Below are 20,723 nucleotides of genomic sequence, written 5' to 3'. Positions count from 1 at the left end.
AACACAACCACCCACATGACAGGAAGGCTATGGAGGGAAATAGTATGAACAAAGAGGAAATGTACAAAACACTATTAAAGAACCCCTGCTCTTTCCATAGACTGACGAGGTGAATCCAGGTGAAAGCTACAATCCCTTACTGATGCCACTTGTTAAATCCACTGCAACTCAAAATTAGGAAGGTGTTCTAAATATTTTGTACACACAGTGTATAATATAATTAAGCAATAAGGCCCGAGGGGGTGTGGTATATGGCCAATATACCACTGCTATGGGCTGTTCTATGACACAGTCCTTAGCCGTGCAGTAAAAATAAATGTTTTGCCATACCCATGGTGTATGGTCTGATATACCACGGCTTTCAGCCAATCAGCATTCAGGGCCCGAACCACCCATTTTCTAATATTCATAATAATAGATCATATTTGGTATAAACCATCTCAGGCATGTGTGTAATAGGGATGTAGAATTATGACCTTGTGACCTTCCTCTTTGAGTGAGCTATAGAACAACTGGAAGGTATGTTTGTTTAGTAGTCCTTGTGCATAGAGTTGTATGGTTTGTTTAACTTTGCGATCAATGGTTTGTTTGGCTTCCATTTTTAAGTGAAAAAGTGAGTCTCAGCATAATTTTGCATATGTGAAATTTCCTGATACTTTCCACCATAACAAGAGAAGCTGAACATGACACAACTTCTGTCAAAGTATATTTATATTTGACATTTTGTCATTTAGCAGATTCTCTTATCCAAAGTCCAGTTAGTGTATTCATTTTAAGGTAGCTAGGTAAGACAACCACAAATGACAGTCATAGTGGATGTAAACTGAAATGCTAGAGTACATGATTCTGAAAGAAGAAGTTAAAGTGTGGCAACAAGGCTATTTGGATGTTATTGTGTCAGACTGTGGGTAGAACTGACTATTGTGACATTAGTTTGTAAATACATTCGTTTTAGTTCATTGATTCATTTACCATTATCATAAGATAACCTGGAGGTTGAGGCCTAGAGAAGACATATTCTCAAACTGCAATACACCAGAGTATTATGAGAAGTAAGTTCAAAGGGGGCATTCTGGGATTCAAACAACAACAAAGCAGACACCCGGCAACATTGTGGTGAACAGCTGAGGGGTGGGGCTCAATAAACGTAACCACTCTCAAATTCATAGACAGAGCTATGGATGCAAGGACTGACCATCCAAGAGATCAAAATTGACAGTTTTAACCATGTTTTGAAGTTATACAGTCTTTGTTTACAATTGGATGGTTTACAAACAGTGGAGTAAAAACAAGCCTATCTTTATGGTTGTGATGAAGTAAGACAGTTGAACTATGCTCATGATGCATTTGTAAGTTACATTCTTAAACAATCAATGGCTATATATCATTCATTAAAAGTCCAAAATGAATGTATCAGTCCCAGATTGCCCCTTTAAAATGAACTGTGGCTCTGAAAACATATTGAGTAAAAAGTGCTATTGATACACAATTTTATACCGTTCGTTATCCTGCACATGAGAGTACATGTAAAAATTTAGACGTCACAAAACAAGATGTCACTGGTGATAGTATACTATATCGCCATCTTTTGGAAAAGTTGACCATGAAACAGTTTAGAGACAAAACACATTTAATACCTATTTTGAGTGTCAGAAAAGTCGGTATGGCAAACGGTTTAAAACCTAAACATTCAATCCCTCAGGATGACTATTCACAATTCTAATTCATACATAATTTTCAATTTTGACAGGTTGCAATTTCAAGGGGCCAACTGCAACCACTAATGGCCACTAGACTTTTGCTAGCTGATTTCTCATTCAACCATGCTCTAAAATCACCAGCACAGCTGATCTTAATTGCAATCGTTGTTCACCACAGATTTACTGCCCATAACTCAGATTAAGGGGTTATCTTTTAGTACTGATTGCAACATTTTTCAAGACGATTTCACCCTCTGGTGGGTATTATCGTCGGAACATTTTATATTTTATTCTTGCATCTTGAGCAGACTAAGGGTGATTTATATATTTGACAATCATTCCGTACAACTAAAATAAAGTATTTAATTTCTTAATTTTCCCAAGGCAAATCAACATGGCAATTAGCCATACCATACACATTTTATGAGTGGAAGAAATCATGGTGTAGGATCCATTTTTTGTTTCCAATTGATGCAACCATTAATCATTTTACTCGTCCTAATAAACATGGTCATTTCTTATCAAATGCAATATTCCTGTAGGCTACACATTTCTACTGAAAGAGTATTAGGGACAAGCATATATATATATTTTTTAATGTGATGTATTGTTTTTCTTCTGCATTGATAGTACTTCAAAATCTCAATTTCTATTATTATTTGGGGAATGAAGTCGGAATTAAACTTTGAGAATAAACTCAACAAAGAACAAATTCAAAATGGTATGAATTTATACTTAAGATTAATGTAGGGGATTTGCTTTAATTGCATCCAACTGAGGACAGACGTCAGTTCAACATCTAGTTTTGATTGACATTTGGTTGAGTTGTCAACTAACGTGAATTGAATGTGAAATAAAACAAAAATGTAACCCTGTCATTGGATTTAGGTTAAAGGTTAGGTGATAAAAACAAGACATTCCCATGTTGACTTTTTGAAAATTCTACATTGATTCATTGTCATCACATTACATTTGAAATTAAGTGGAAACAACTGTTGATTCAACCAGTTTTTTCCCAGTGGGATGCCTCCCTGGCTCTCTGTTGCTCTGAGTCACTGTTTAAATGTCTACATTTGTCAGAAGGTGGGTGTAGCTGGTGCATGAAGTGAGGTGAAGGAGAGCAGAATAAGTGAGCAACATACTTTACTCAAAATAAAGGCACAAGGCAAACATACAATTTACCAACAATAAACGGTAATCAATTACGCGCGGGTGAAAACAACCAGCCATAACGTACCGAATGAACATAGAAACAATCATGCACAAAAACATGAGGGAAATACATGAACATGTAATTTGGGATTGAAACCAGGTGTGTGGAAAACAAATACAAAGCAAATGGAAAATGAAAGGTGGATCGACGATGGCAAGAAGACCGGTGACGTCGACCTCCGAATGCCGCCCAAACAAGGTGAGGGACCGACTTCAGCGGAAGTCGTGACAGTACCCCCCCTTGTCGCACAGCTCCAGCAGCGCGCCGACACCAGCCTCAGGGAAGACCCGGAGGGCGATCCGGATGGAGATAGTGGAACTCCCGCAGCATCGACGGGTCTAACACGTTCTCCACCGGCACCCAGCATCTCTCCTCCGGACCGTACCCCTTCCACTCCACGAGGTACTGAAGGCCCCTCGCCCGACGCCTCGAATCCAGTATGGATCGAACTGCATATGCTGGGGCCCCCTCGATGTCCAGAGGGGGCAGAGGAACCTCCTGCACCTCAGACTCCTGGAGTGGACCAGCCACCACCGACCTGAGGAGAGACACATGGAACGAGGGGTTAATACGGTAATCTGGGGGAAGCTGTAACCTGTAACAAACCTCATTCAGTCTCCTCAAGACTTTGAATGGCACCACAAACCATGGGCCCAGCTTCCGGCAGGGCAGGTGGAGGGGCAGGTTTCGGGTCAAGAGCCAGACCAGGCCGGGACCTCACTGCAGTGGCGATCTGCGCTGGTTTTCTGGCGCTTCACGGGCCGCTGAAGGTGCACATAGGCGGCGTCCCATGTCTCCTCAGCGCGCCTAAACCAGTCAGCCACCGCAGAAGCCTCGATCTGGCTCTGATGCCAAGTCGCCTGAACCGGCTGGTACCCCAGTACGCACTGGAAGGGGGAGAGGTTAGTGGAGGAGTGGCGGAGCGAGTTCTGGGTCATCTCTGCCCAGGGCACGAACGCCACCCACTCCCCCGGCCAGTCCTGGCAATAAGACCGCAGAAACCTACCTACATCCTGGTACTATGTCCTCAGGCACTCCTTTAGTGCCGGAAGACGTGTGTAAATAGGGCCTCCGCAGTCTGTAGGGCTGTAGGGAGACCGGGGAAAGTGAGGAGACGGCAGGACCGATCCACAACGACCAGGATTGTGGTGTTACCCTGTGAGGGAGGAAGATCCGTTAGGAAATCCACCGACAGGTGCGACCACGGCCGTTGTGGAACGGGTAAGGGTTCCCTCTGGGCAAGTGCCTAGAAGCCTTGCAGGAGCCGAGCAGGAGGAAACATAAACCCTCACGTCCTTAGCCAAAGTGGAATGTACAGACGGCCAGCTGGACATTGCAGGGGAGTGGGCTCTGTACGTAAAGCCCACTCGATGTCCGCGTCCAGCTCCCACACTACCGATACCGCCAGGCAAGAGGCCGGGAACATGGGGGTGTGATCCATGGACCGCTCCGCTGTGTCATACATTCGGGACAGTGCGTCTGCCTTCGCGTTCTGGGAACCTGGTCTGTAGGATAGGGTGAAAACAAAACGGGTAAAAAACATGGCCCAACTTGCCTGGCGAGGGTTCAGTCTCCACGCTGCCCGGATGTACTCCAGATTGCGGTGGTCAGTCCAGATGAGAAAAGGGTGTTTAGCCCCCTCAAGCTTATGGATCCACGCCTTCAAAGCCTTGACGACAGCCAACAGCTCCCGGTCCCCCACGTCATAGTTTCACTCCGCTGGACTGAGCTTTTTCGAAAAGAAGGAACAGGGGCGGCGCTTTGGTGGCGTACCCGAGCGCTGAGAGTGCACAGCTCCTATCCCAGCCTCGGACGCATCTACCTCCACTATGAACACCAAAGAGGGTTCCGGATGAGCCAGCACGGGAGCCGAGGTAAACAGAGCCCTCAGCTGACCAAAAGCCCTGTCCGCCTCAGCCAACCACTGCAAATGCACCGGTCCTCCCTTCAGCAGTGAGGTAATGGGAGCCACTACCTGACCAAAACCCCGGATAAACCTCCGGTAGTATTTGACAAACCCAAGAAACCGCTGCACCTCCTTTACCGTGGTGGGAGTTGGCCAATTACGCACGGCTGAAATGCAATCACTCTCCATCTCCACCCCTGAGGTGGAAATGCGGTATCCTAGGAAGGAGACGAACTGCTGGAAGAACAGGCATTTCTCAGCCTTGACATACAAGTCATGCTCCAACAGTCGACCAAGCACCTTGCGCACCAAGGACACATGCTCGCCGCGTGCAGCGGAGTATATCAGAATGTCATTGATATACACCACTACACCCTGCCCGTGCAGGTCCCTGAAAATCTCGTCCACAAAGGCATGGAAGACTGATGGAGCATTTATCAACCCGTACGGCATGACAAGGTACTCATAATGCCCTGAGGTGGTACTGAACGCTGTCTTCCACTCGTCATCCTCCCGGATACGCACCAGGTTGTAAGCGCTCCTGAGATCTAGAAGCGTGCCCCGTGCATTGACTCAATCGCTGTGGCGATAGGAGGTAGCGTGTAACTGTACTTCACAGAGATCTGGTTTAAGGCTCGATAGTCAATACACGGGCGCAGACCTCCCTCCTTTTTCTTCACAAAAAAGAAACACGAGGAGGCGGGTGAAGTAGAGGACCGAATGAGCCCCTGACGCAGAGATTCGGAGACATATTTCTCCATAGCCACCGTCTCCGCCTGTCACAGGGGATACACGTGACTCCTAGGAAGTGCAGTGTCTACCTGGAGGTTTATCGCACAAATCCCAATCTTAAATTAAGGTTTCCTTAAAAGACGATGGGGTGGGAATGCGAGGAAAGCTCAGGAAAAGTAACATGCAAAAACAGGTGTGCAACAGAGGGCTTGGGTGAGAATGGTGCTCACCTGGGGTGAGAGAGTGCCCTGCCTGCTGCCTCGACCCCCAGAGGAACCAACCCGATCCGACCGGCAGGAATATTCAGGTGGAATGCGTATGCTGGAGACCTGGTCTGGACTTTCCACCGTAGTAGCACCATGGAAACTCCTAAACACCTCCCTGACCACTCTCGCGACCACCCAGTGAGAGCCCTCCGTTGCCAAGAAACAGTCATGACAGGCTAACCAGGGTAGGCCTAGCACCACGGAAAACGCAAGAGAGTCAATGAGGAAGAGACTAATTCTCTCCTTGTGACCCCCCTGCATCACCATGCCCAGGAGAGCGGTGGACTCCCTAATTAACCCTGACCCTATAGGTCGACTGTCTAAGGCGTGAACTGGGAAGGGCATAGCCACTGGAACAATGGGGATCCCTAAACTATGGGCGAATGATCTGTCTATGAAATTCCCAGCCGCGCCTGAATCGACGAGCGCCTTATGCTGGGAATGCGAGGAAAGCTCAGGAAAAGTAACATGCAAAAACAGGTGTGCAACAGAGGGCTCTGGGTGAGAATGGTGCCGGCTCACCTGGGGTGACGCCAGAGTGCCCTGCCTGCTGCCTCGACCCCCAGAGGAACCAACCCGACACCGACCGGCAGTGTGACCTCTGCGGCCACAGATAGTGCACGTGAAGGAACCTACTCCGGTCTCCCTGAGCGCAGCACGTCCCAGCTCTATGGGTATCGGAGCAGTGGTGCTGGGGGATGGAACCGGCAGATCCCAATCTGCATGTCCGCGGGTAGCCAGCTGGTTATCCAGCCAAATGGACAGGTCCACCAGCTGGTCAAAGGTGAGGGTGGTGTCCCTGCAGGCCAACTCCCGACGGACGTCCTTGCGCAAACTGCAGCGATAGTGGTCGATCAGGGCCCTGTCGTTCCATCCTGTGCCGGCAGCCAGGGTCCGAAAGTCCATTGCGAACCCCTGGGCGCTCCTCGTCCCCTGCCACAGGTAGAAGAGACGTTCAGCCGCCGCTTTACCCTCGGGCGGGTGATCGAAGACGGCCCGGAAGTGGTGGGTGAAATCCTCGAAGGGGTCCAGCGCCGCATCTCCCTCTCCCCACACAGGGTTGGCCCACTCCAGAGATTTCCCCAAAGGCACAATACGAGGGCGGACACCCTCTTACTGCCCGAGGGCGCCGGGTGAACGGTCGCCAGGTATAAATCCAGCTGCAGCAGGAAACCCAGGCAGCGTGCGGCCGTCCCATCGTACTCCTTGGGAAGTGCGAGACGAATCCCACTGGAACCGGGTGCGAAGGGGGTGAGTAGTGGAGACCCCTGTTGTGCTGGTGGGGGCGCTGGAGGGACTCCCTGTCTCTCCCAGCGGTCCATCGTCTGGACGGCTCGGTCCATGGCAGCGCCGAGATGGTGAAGCATCGCCGCGTGCTCCTGGACGCGCTCCTTGACTCCGCTACCAGGGGTACCTGCTCCTGCTGACTCCATAATTCGGGTGTGCAATTCTGTAAAGGAGTGCGTACCTGGCTGCAGGGAAGTCAGGTGCAGGAGAGCAGAAATGCATAGCAAACGGAGCCCTTTATTGAGGCGAACAAAACACGGCACTCAGAAAACTAACCACACACGGGTTACAATAACCTTTTGCAAACCATCCTGGAGTACACATACATTTACACATAACAATCCCACACACAGACATGGGGCGGAAACCGAGGGTTATATGCAAGACGAGTAATGAGGGAATTACAATCCAGGTGTGCGGGAAAACAAGACAAAACAAATGGAAAATGAAAGGTGGATCGGCAATGGCTAGAAGACCGGTGACTTCGAAAGCTGAACGCCGCCCGAACAAGGAGAGGGACCGACCTCGGCGGAAGTCGTGACAGTTCAAATGGTGGAAAAAGTACTCAACTGTCATACTTGAGTAAAAGTAAAGATACCTTAACAGAAAATGACTCAAGTAAAAGTGAAAGTCACCCAGTAAAATACTACTTGCGTAAAAGTGTAAAAGTATCAAAAGTAAAAGTATAAACCTTAACAAATTCCTTATATTAAGCAAACCAGATGGCACAATTTTCTGACGGATAGCCAGGGGCGCACTCAAACACTCAGACATAAATTACAAACTAAGCATTTGTGTTTAGTGAGTTTGCCAGATCAGAGGCAGTAGGGATGACCAGGGATGTTCTCTAGATAAGTGTGTGAATTGGACCATTTTCCTGTCATATGTAACGAGTACTTTTGGGTGTCAGGGAAAATGTATGGAGTAAAAAGTACATTATTTTCTTTAGGAATGTAGTGAATTAAAAGTGAAAGTTGGCAAAAATAAAAATAGTAAAGTACAAATACCCCCCAAAAACGACTGAAGTAGTACTTTCAAGTATGTTTTATTAAGTACTTTACACCACTGGTTGTTCATCATTGCTAGACAGCCATTTTCAAGTCTTGCCATAGATTTTCATGACGATTTAAGTAAAACTTTAACTAGGCCACTCAGGAACATTCAATGTGGTCTTGGTAAGCAACTCCAGTGTACATTTGGGCTTGTGTATTAGGTTATTGCCCTGCTGAAGGGTCTCCCAATATCTGTTGGGAGACTGAACCAGGTTTTCCTGTAGGATTTTGCTCCCTAACCCTTGCCGATGACAAGCACATCCATAACATGATGCAGCCACTACCAGGCTTGAGAATATAAAGTATAAATATAATTGTAGTGTACAGAGATGAGGTAGTCATTCAAAAAGCATGTTAAACAGTATTATTGCAGAGTCCATTGCACACAGAGTATTAGTAAGACAGCTGAAGTTTTGCTCTACACACAACTTGTTTTTATTTTCTAGGTTTAAGTGTAGAAATACTGTCTTTATAAGCACATCACTATGATATTTACAGCAGAAAATGTTTTGTCTTTGTAACACGAACACACCCATAAATTGTTTGTTGATAATGTATTCCTACTCAAGATGGGTGATGTTTGTGCAATGTCCACATGTAGCCTACACCTTTAGGGGCAGTGGGATGCATAACAGCAAAGCCACTACACAACACTAAACAATACATGAATTGCACAATAAAGGTGACAAACGGTGAACAGAAACTGTCCCAACAGCAGAGTCCCAACACCTTACCACTGCCACACCTGGCAATCAGCGAAGCCTTGTCTGGCATTGAAACAGTTAATTCAGCCTCATTTACTGCCTTTTACAAAAATATAGCTGATATGCCTGACTTGCTTAAACAAATGTGGTTTATACTGACAATTGAGATGTACAAACTATGGCATAAGGGGACGACAAGCAGATAAGATGCAATCCATAATTTTGATTAAGACATTAATGAGCAAACTAAGATGGACGTAGTCAATATAACTATTTGTTCAGCACTTTTGAAATGTACAGCGACAGAATTCAAAGCATGTGCGGTTCTTACAGTGTTCTCCCTGTACACCAAGTCAGGACCGTAAGATAAATAAAGGGGCATATACAGTGGGGCAAAAAAGTATTAAAAAAAATAAAATAAAGTATAAATCTGACTTTAGTGAGTTCAAGACAACTGGGAACTCGGGAAAAACTAGCTACTTACAGTGGGACAAAAACGTATTTAGTCAGCCACCAATTGTGCAAGTTGTCCCACTTAAAAAGATGAGAGAGGCCTGTAATTTTCAGCATAGGTACACTTCAACTATGACAGACAAAATGAGAGAGAAAAAATCCAGAAAATCACGTTGTAGGATTTTTTATGAATTTATTTGCAAATTATGGTGGAAAATAAGTATTTGGTCACCTACAAACAAGCAAGCTTTCTGGCTCTCACAGACCTGTAACTTCTTCTTTAAGAGGCTCCTCTGTCCTCCACTCGTTACCTGTATTAATGGCACCTGTTTGAAGTTGTTATCAGTATAAAAGACACCTGTCCACAACCTCAAACAGTCACACTCCAAACTCCACTATGGCCAAGACCAAAGAGCTGTCAAAGGACACCAGAAACAAAATTGTAGACCTGCACCAGGCTGGGAAGACTGAATCTGCAATAGGTAAGCAGCTTGGTTTGAAGAAATCAACTGTGGGAGCAATTATTAGGAAATGCAAGACATACAAGGCCACTGATAATCTCCCTCGATCTGGGGCTCCACGCAAGATCTCACCCCGTGGGGTCAAAATGATCACAAGAACGGTGAGCAAAAATCCCAGAACCTAGTGAATGACCTGCAGAGAGCTGGGACCAAAGTAACAAAGCCTACCATCAGTAACACACTACGCCGCCAGGGACTCAAATCCTGCAGTGCCAGACATGACCCCTTGCTTAAGCCAGTACATGTCCAGGCCCGTCTGAAGTTTGCTAGAGAGCATTTGGATGATCCAGAAGAAGATTGGGAGAATGTCATATGGTCAGATGAAACCAAAATATAACTTTTGGGTAAAAACTCAACTCGTCGTGTTTGGAGGACAAAGAATGCTGAGTTGCATCCAAAGAACACCATACCTACTGTGAAGTATGGGGGTGGAAACATCATGCTTTGGGGCTGTTTTTCTGCAAAGGGACCAGGACGACTGATCCGTGTAAAGGAAAGAATGAATGGGGCCATGTATCGTGAGATTTTGAGTGAAAACCTCCTTCCATCAGCAAGGGCATTGAAGATGAAACGTCGCTGGGTCTTTCAGCATGACAATGATCCCAAACACACCGCCCAGGCAACGAAGGAGCCCCAAAACATCACTGCTCTAGAGGAGATCTGCATGGAGGAATGGGCCAAAATACCACCAACAGTGTGTGAAAACCTTGTGAAGACTTACAGAAAACGTTTGACTTCTGTCATTGCCAACAAAGGGTATTGAGATAAACTTTTGTTATTGACCAAATACTTATTTTCCACCATCATTTTCAAATAAATTCATAAAAAATCCTACAATGTGACTTTCTGGATCTTTTTTTAAATCATTTTGTCTGTCATAGTTGATGTGTACCTATGATGAAAATTACAGGCCTCTCTCATATGTTTAAGTGGGAGAACTTGCACAATTGGTGACTGACTAAATACTTTTTTGTCCCACTGTAAGAGCTAGTTTTTCCCGAGTTCCCAGTTGTCTTGAACTCACTAAAGTCAGATTTTGCAGTTCGGAGTCAGCAGTTGTTCTGAGCGCGGTTCAAATCCTGCTTAATTGACGGCATGGCCAATGTTGAATGCTTATAATTTTAAACTAGGAAAAGAGACCCTTAATCTTAGACTTAAGACCACACAGTCACTCCACTGAATAGAAGGATAATGATTGCTTGGCAATGCTTGCAGTTAGCCACTGATTCCTTCCAATCCACTCATTGTTGAATTTGCGATTTCGAACTTGTTGTGTAATATTTATGCCCAGTGGCCGATGAGCACCAAAACGTTGGATCTATAATGTATCTTCATTATTTCTCTTCATATGACAATGATTAAATCTACTGGCATATGACAATTATTAAATCTACTGGATTTGCCAGTAGATTGTCGACTTGTCAGTCCAATCAAAGCTACTGTAGATATCACATGATTTGAGGTAATTTTATCTGTGGCCAATGACCTTGAGGCTTCTTGGATGGACACTTCTAATGTAACTCTATGCAGCACCCAACGGGCTAGAATTTTCAGGCTCTACACGTAGACTTGGCTGTGACGTAGTGTCCCCATGAGTGACAGAACACTGAGCCAATCACAGTGCAACGCTCCGTATTTTCTGCTGGCTAGCCCCACCACTACAGAACTGCTTGTTATTTTGGCATTAATACGTGTCACATATCAGTTTGAAAACAATGTTAAAAAATATATGTCATTAAGTTAGTAAAGTTGCATACAAACATGGTCTGCTTTCTTGATTTAGGCAGCTCCAAAATGCAGGTATTTCAGCCAAGCTCAGTGCTTTCTGTGGTGGTGGGGCAGCCAGCGGAAAATACAGAGCATAGGGGTTAGTTATGCCGTGATTGGCTCAGTGTTCTGTCACTCATGGGGACACTACGTCACCTCCAAATCTAAGGGTAGAGCTCAAAAATAGAGTTACTTTCGAAGTCCAAGAAGGCTCATTGTCATTGGTCGCAGATAAAAATCATGTTATATCTACAGTAGCTTTGATTGGACTGACATACTTTCAAAATCTTACCTAGCAAGCTAGCAGTCGTCATCATGAGTCATCAAAATATTGCAGTCAGAGTGCAGTATAACTGCAGTATGCTTCCAAAAGTTGTTTTTACCGCAGTATTTTTGCAGTGTAAAAACAGATTAGTGTTAGAGCGCAGCGTCCAAAATACCCGAGTCGACTGCAGTTAGTGCACTTTTACTGCAGTTTCAAAACTGCAATGTTTTATTGTAGACAGGCAGACAGGCAGACAGCTTTTCTTAGCAAGTTGAAATTATGAATCAACTGGCATAATTTTTATGGATATATCCAAATAAATGTCAAACTTAAACAGGTCAAATGAAATGAAATGCAACTAGTTTTCAGTCTTTCCACCTTAAAGTTATTAATAAAGTAATAAAGCATTATTTGTTTGACCACAACTTCTGGGGTAGCTAGCTTTAGCTTGGTACCTAGCTAGCACCAATACAACCAGCCTGAAAACAATGACCAGTAGAAACTGTAGTCATTCTCATTATTCTTAGCAATGATTAAGGAATCATTGGGAGTAAGTATTAGGTAGGTAGCCACTTGTTGTTCGCTTATTGAAATTGAACTTCAATTCATGAAAATAAATAGCTAGCCAGCTACTTAACCATGTTGCCCAAAGCTAAGGTTATAAGCAGCCAGCTTGCTTTATCTACTAGTGAGGCTCGAACGGGCCCGGTTATGTGTTGTGAAGCTAGCCACAATAAGGATTAGGCACAATAGTGGGCCATCAGTTATTGTTTATAGTTATTACCGCAAATCTATTGTGTTAGAAATGTTTAATATAATTCTAGAAATGTTTAATATCGGTATCGTTTTTTTTGGCAAGGAAAATATTGGATATCGGTATTGGCCAAAAATGTCATATCGGTGCATCACTAGTGGCGCCTCTTGCACTGACCGCTGCGCCAATCGGGAGCCCAAAATGGATGTATCCAAATAAATGCAACTAGAAAACAGGTTAAACAAACACAAATGCAGCTAATTTGCTGTTATTCTGACTGCACTGTTTGACTTGACTGTAAGTTAGCTAGAGTTGGCTAGCTAGCAAGCAAGGGGTAAGAACGTTGCCAGCCAGTATGGCAATGGAACATTTACTGATACTATGTTTACTTTGGGTGTAAGTTATAAAGGAACAATCCAGAGCACACCTTAGAGAATGAAATGCCTCAGGTAAGAAAACATATCGCTGGCTCAAAGAGAGGGACACACACACACACCCAGGGAAGTTTTGGGTTCGTTCTTCCCGTCTGGTTGTGAGTCTCGGGGTAGAGATGGAGTGTGTGCACTGTGTGCTTTTGATTAACTTCATGTTTAGATAAGATGGTTGAATGTTAATACTCACTCACTTTGAAGGAAATTACAGTGATAACCAAGTGTCTACAAATACTATCACAAAGGGATTTCTGTTTTCAAAATCCCTGCTCTCCCTTTCCATACTCTCCTGCTGTTTGGAGTACTCACTCACTCACTCACTCACTCACTCACTCACTCACTCACTCACCACTCACTCACTCACTCACTCACTCTCACTCCTCTCTAGAGGTACTAAAAACCCCTGCATTGAGCACACACACTGGCTTGCCATTCGTCCTGTTTCTGCCATGGTGTACCAGTGCAGCACTGCCAGCCCGATGTACTGCAGCTCTTTTTGTGGGAGCAAAAGGTACATATAGGGACAAACATAATACTATTGAGCAAATAAAGGTGTACATTAGACCACAAGAGGAAGAGGACACACTTAGAGTACATTTGCCATTCTGGTAAAAACAGGAAACCAAGAAATAACAGACGTAATGGCCAAAGCCATAAAATGCATAAATGTTTAGGGTAAAATGCATTGTATATTGTATAGGACAGAAAACCAAAGCAAGGCCATGAGTGCATAGGACAGCTGTACATACCGAGGTCAGAGGAACACATAAAGGAGGGTGTCAACCAAATGACCAACTGATGGAATATAGGCTCAAAAAATAAAGGGAACACTAAAATAACACATCCTAGATCTGAATGAATGAAATATTTTTCTTTACCTAGTTGAATGTGCTGACAACAAAACCACACAAAAATTATCAATGGAAATGAAATTGATCAACCCATGGAGGTCTGGATTTGGAGTCACACTCAAAATTAAAGTGGAAAACCACACTACAGGCTGATCCAACTTTAATGTAATGTCCTGAAAACAAGTCAAAATGATGCTCAGTAGTGTGTGTGCAGTAGTGTGTGTGGCCTCCAAGTGCCTGTATGACCTCCCTACAACGCCTGGGCATGCTCCTGATGAGGTGGCGGATGGTCTCCTGAGGGATCTCCTCCCAGACCTGGACTAAAGCATCCGCCAACTCCTGGACAGTCTGTGGTGCAATGTGGCATTGGTGGATGGAGCGAGACATGATGTCCCAGATGTGCTCAATTGGGTTCAGGTCTGGGGAACGGGCGGGCCAGTCCATAGCATCAATGCCTTCCTCTTGCAGGAACTGCTGACACACTCCAGCCACATGAGGTCTAGCATTGTCTTGCATTAGGAGGAACCCAGGGCCAACCGCACCAGCATATGGTCTCACAAGGGGTCTGAGGATCTCATCTCGGTACCTAATGGCAGTCAGGCTACCTCTGGCGAGTACATGGAGGGCTGTGCGGCCCCCCAAAGAAATGCCACCCCACACCATGACTGACCGGTCATGCTGGAGGATGTTGCAGGCAGCAGAACGTTCTCCATGGTGTCTCCAGACTGTCACGTCTGTCACATGTGCTCAGTGTGAACCTGCTTTCATCTGTGAAGAGCACAGGGAGCGAGTGGCGAATTTGCCAATCTTGGTGTTCTCTGGCAAATGCCAAATGTCCTGCACGGTGTTGGGCTGTAAGCACAACCCCCACCTGTGGACGTCGGGCCCTCATACCACCCTCATGGAGTCTGTTTCTGACCGTTTGAGCAGACACATGCACATTTGTGGCCTGCTGGAGGTCATTTTGCAGGGCTCTGGCAGTGCTCCTCCTGCTCCTCCTTGCACAAAGGCGGAGGTAGCGGTCCTGCTGCTGGGTTGTTGCCCTCCTACGACCTCCTCCAGGTTTCCTGATGTACTGGCCTTTCTCCTGGTAGCGCCTCCATGCTCTGGACACTACGCTGACAGACACAGCAAACCTTCTTGCCACAGCTCGCATTGATGTGCCATCCTGGATGAGCTGCACTACCTGAGCCACTTGTGTGGGTTGTAGACTACGTCTCATGCTACCACTAGAGTGAAAGCACGGCCAGCATTCAAAAGTGACCAAAACATCAGCCAGGAAGCATAGGAACTGAGAAGTGGTCTGTGTTCCCCACCTGCAGAACCACTCCTTTATTGAGGGTTTATTGCTAATTGCCTATAATTTCCACCTGTTGTCTATTCCATTTGCACAACAACGTGAAATGTGAAATTTATTGTCAATCAGTGTTGCTTCCTAAGTGGACAGTTTGATTTCACAGAAGTGGGATTGACTTGGAGTTACATTGTGTTGTTTAAGTGTTCCCTTTATTTTTTTTATTTGAGCAGTGTATTATTCTAAGGACAAGAAAGGGTCCTGCCACCATTGTAATCTAATCAAGAGCGGATACAGGCATTGTTGGGAATGAACAAATAGGAAGCCTGAACTGAAAGATAATGGTGGCAGATGGTCTGAGAGGAGTAACTTCATAAACATAGAAAAGGACTCATATGCTGTGTGTGTATAAATATAGAGCCAGTGCTCTGGAAAAGTGTGTGTTCCGCGGACCATCTAGGCTTCTGATGTGTTTGTATTAAAAGCCTATATTGAATTCACAAGTGTTATATTCTGAAACGATTCTCCACGACATATGCTGCAGAGGAGATGTGGGGTGCCAGCCATGCACCGGATGATGGAGATATTTATAGTGGCAGAATGATATAAATCGCCAATGCTTAAAGGTATAGGGTCCCAAAGTCAGTGAATGAGGATGGGATGAGGATGACTGGATGGGAGTAAGGACGGTTCAGAATAGGCAGAGTGTAATGAATTTCCTCCTCCTCCTCCTCCTCCGAAGAGGAGAGGCGAAACGGATCTGAGGACCAATATGCGTCGTGGTAAGTGTACATGGTTCTTTTTAATACGTTAAGGTACACATGAACAACTGACTACAAAAAACAAGAAATGTGAAAACTCAAAACAGTCCTATCTGGTGCAAACACAGAGACAGGAACAATCACCCACAAACACACAGTGAAACCCAGGCTACCTAAGTATGATTCTCAATCAGAGACAACTAATGACACCTGCCTCTGATTGAGAACCATACTAGGCCGAAACATAGAAATACTCAAATCATAGAAAAACAAACATAGACTGCCCACCCAACTCACGCCCTGACCATACTAACTAATTACAAAACACAGGAAATAAAGGTCAGAACGTGACACAGAGGGTACGGTATTTATTTAATGGGGTAATGATGGAGAATGAAGACGAGGGAGAGTTTGTTGGCTGTATTTCGTTCAGGCTCAATGGTTCGGCGGACAACAAAACTGTTGGGTATGTGTGTGTATGTATTTATGTGTGTGTGCTTGCGTATCTGTGAGTGCATTGGACCTAAATCTCAGTCCCTTTTCACTTGCACTTGCACAGATTGTATACCAGCAAGACCTTCATTGCTGCAACTAACACAACTACAGCACTGGGTCAGAGAAAAGCTAAAGCTTTAAACTTGAATAATAGACCTCTGAGTGTGTGTGTGTCCTGGCTGACTCCTATCCCCCTTTCACTCAACTCCATGGCCCACTCCGCTGCAGATCGTGGCTGTTCCCCGTGGTGATGAGGGCAGATAAAAATAGCAGCAACAGCCACGGTCTCTCTGTACATCGGCAGCACACTTATCTCACACATGGTGGTTTGTATACACACACACACACACACACACACACACACTGGCAGATATTCTATATACAAGCCCCCCTCTTTCCTATCTACTTGCCACACCCCTCCCCCACCACACACACACACACAAGTTCCTCCCCCACTGCAGCTGATTTCAATAACTCAGGGTTTTAGGTAACCCTGGAGCTCTTGTACTCGTGGGTGTTTTCCTCCTCCTCTCTCAGCTCACCTCTCTCTCCTCAGAATCCTGCCAAAAATCATATAGAATGCTACTGAGCAAAAAGGTATCTCTTCCTCATTTTATTGTTTCAGATGTGCAATTGATTTCATTCTATTACATTTCACACCAATCAATAACACTGAAACACTGAACTCAATAATCCCATTATGGACTGTACTGCACAGAGCGCTTTGATCTGCAGTTTATTTCACTTAGAGACCATGCCAATAATTCTCATACTTTGCCCCCATTTTTTCAACAAAGTATTCTGTTGCCATGGTGAAAATTGGCTTTGTGCTCCAAGGTTTCGGCATATTGCTGGTGCTATTGTGTTGAATGCTTTTCCGAACGAGCTGTTTATTTTTAATCTGTAAATATTGCTGTTCACTTCAGCGAACGCACCGTCCACACCTGATGACTGAGAGAAAAGTTAAGGAGAGAATCAAGGTTGTTTTTGGTTTCTGAAACCGCTCTAAAATGGACAAACAGTACAAATAGTTTTGATTATTCAAGGTGACATTTTTGAAAGAGCACATGGATAGTAGCTTTCTAGATAAACATAGGGGCCTATTGCAACAAAGGTTTGCCACTAGTTTATCGCCAGCTGATCTCTTGTTAAGCCAATATTTACAAATTAAAATAAACAGCCCGTGCGCAATGTCCACACCAGATGAATGAGAAAACAGTTGAGAGAATTTTCTTACCGGACTACAAGGCCAGTAGGCCTACTGTGGTATATTGTACTTCATTGAAGAAACAATGTCTGAAGTGGAAAGAAATATGGTAGGGAGTTTCAATAACTTCCTTTTCACAGAAAAGTATCCTAGATGTACAGTTGAAGTCGGAAGTTTACATACACCTTAATGATGAGCTTGGAAGGTACTATGGTGTTTTATTCTGGGCTATAGTCAATAAACAGCATTCTTACATCCAGTTGAAGTCGGAAGTTTACATACACCTTAGCCAAATACATTTAAATTCAGTTTTTCACAATTCCTGACATTTAATCCTAGCAAAAATTCCCTGTCGTAGGTCAGTTAGGATCACCACTTTATTTTAAGAATGTGAAATGTCAGAATAATAGTGGAGAGAATGATTCATTTCAGCTTTTATTTCTTTCATCACATTCCCAGTGGGTCAGAAGTTTACATACACTCAATTAGTATTTGGTAGCATTGCCTTTAAATTGTTTAACTTTGGTCAAACGTTTCAGGTAGCCTTTCACAAGCTTCCCACAATAAGTTGGGTGAATTTTGACCAATTCTTCCTGACAAAGCTGGTGTAACTGAGTCAGGTTTGTAGGCCTCCTTGCTTGCACACACTTTTTCAGTTCTGCCCATAAATGTTCTATAGGCTTGAGGTCAGGGCTTTGTGATGGCCACTTCAATACCTTGACTTTGTTGTCCTTAAGCAATTTTGCCACAACTTTGTAAGTATGCTTGGGGTCATTGTCCATTTGGAAGACCCATTTGCGACCAAGCTTTAACTTCCTGACCTATGTCTTGAGATGTTGCTTCAATATATCCACATAATTTTCTTTCCTCATGATGCCATCTATTTTGTGAAGTGCACCAGTCCCTCCTGCAGCAAAGCACCCCACAACATGATGCTTCCTCCCCCGTGCTTCACGGTTGGGATGGTGTTCTTTGGCTTGCAAGCCTCCCCCATTTTCCTCCAAACATAACAATGGTCATTATGGCTAAACAGTTCTATTTTTGTTTCATCAGATCAGAGGACATTTCTCCATAAAGTATGATCTTTGTCCCCACGTGCAGTTGCAAATCGTAGTCTGGCTTTTTTATGGCAGTTTTGGAGCAGTGGCTTCTTCCTTGTTGAGCAGCCTTTAAGGTTTACAGCCCTATTCAAAAATGTATATACAAAAAAATACACACACTACCCCATAATGACAAAGCGAAAACAGGTTTTGCCAATTGTTTTGCAAATTTAGAAGAAAAAAAAAACAGAAAAAAAAATATCTTATTTACATAAGAATTCAGACCCTTTGCTGTACAACTCGAAATTGAGCTCAGGTGCATCCTGTTTCCATTGATCATCCTTCAGGTGTTTCTACAACTTGATTGGAGTCCACCTGTGGTAAATTCAATTGATTGGACATGATTTGGAAAGGCACATGCCTGTTTATATACGGTCCCATAGTTGGCAGTGCATGTCAGAGCAAAAACCGAGCCATGAGGTCCAAGGAATAGCCCGTAGACCTCCGAGACAGGATTTTGTTGAGGCACAGATCTGGGGAAGGGTACCAAAACATTTCTGCGCATTGCAAGGTCCTCTAGAACACAGTGGCCTCCATCACTCTTAAACGAAAGAAGTTTGGAACCAGAGCTGGCTTCCCAGCCAAACTGAGCAATCCGGGGAGAACGGCCTTGGCCAGGGAGGTGACCAAGAACCCGATGGTCACTCTGACAGAGCTCCAGAGTTCCTCTGTGAAGATGGGAGAACCTTTCAGAAGGACAACCATCTCTGTAGCACTCTACCAATCAGGCCTTTATGGTAGAGTAGCCAGACGGAAGCCACTCTTCAGTAAAAGGCACATGACAGCCTGCTTGGAGTCTGCTCTGGTCTGATGAAACCAAGATTGAACTCTTTGGCCTGAATGCCAAGAGTCACGTCTGGAGGAAACCTGGCACCATCCCTACGGTGAAGCATTGTGGTGGCAGCATCATGCTGTATGGATGTTTTTCAATGGCAGGGACTGGCAGACTATTCAGGATTAAAGGAAAGATGAAAAGAGCAAAGTATAGAGAGATCCTTGATGGGCGAAGGTTCACATACCAACAGTACAACGACCCTAAGCACACAGCCAAGACAGAGCAGGAGTGGCTTTGGGACAAGTTTCTGAATGTCCTCGAGTGGCCCAGCCAGAGCCCAGACCTGAACCCGATCGAACATCACTCGAGAGACCTGAAAATAGCTGTGCAAGCGACACTTCCCATCCAACCGGACAGAGCTTGAGAGGATCTGCAGAGAAGAATGGGAGAAACTCCAAAAAATACAGTTGTAACAATCTCGTAGCATCATACCGAAGAAAAATCGAGGCTGTGATAGCTGCCAAAGATGCGTCAACAAAGTACTGAGTAAAGAGTCTGAATACTTATGTAAATGTAATATTTCAGTTGAACATATGTAATAAATTAGCTAAAATTTCTAAAAACCTGTTTTAAATTTGTGATCATGGGGTATTGTGTGTAGAATGATTGATGAGGGGAAAAAAACTATTGAATCTATATTAGAATAAGGCTGTAACATAACAAAATGTGGAAAAAGTCAAGGGGTCTGAATACTTTCCGAATGCGCTATATATGGTTGTATTTGCATTTCTGTTAAAATGTAGTTATTGACATAGCCTTGTTCTGTTCAATGTTCTCTACCTACAATACCAGTTAAAAGTTTGGACAAACCCGCTCATTCAAGGGTTATTATTTATTTTTACTATTTTCTATAGTGTATAATAATAGTTAAGACATCAAAACTATGAAATAACACCTATGGAATCATGTAGTGACCCATTTTTTTAAAACAAATCTAAATATATTTTAGATTCTTCAAAGTAGCCACTCTTTTCCTTGATGACAGCTTTGCACGTTCTTGGCATTCTCTCAACCAGCTACATGAGGAATGCTTTTCCAATAGTCTTGAAGGAGTTCCCACACTCTTCGGTCCAACTTATCTCAAACCATCTCAATTTTGTTGAGGTCGGGTGATTATGGAGGCCAGGTC

This window comes from Oncorhynchus nerka, linkage group LG3, assembly GCF_034236695.1.
Source record: "Oncorhynchus nerka isolate Pitt River linkage group LG3, Oner_Uvic_2.0, whole genome shotgun sequence".
In the NCBI taxonomy this organism is placed as follows: Eukaryota; Metazoa; Chordata; class Actinopteri; order Salmoniformes; family Salmonidae; genus Oncorhynchus; species Oncorhynchus nerka.
The sequence above is the reverse complement of the archived record's forward strand: the minus strand, read 5'-3'. Positions refer to the sequence as shown.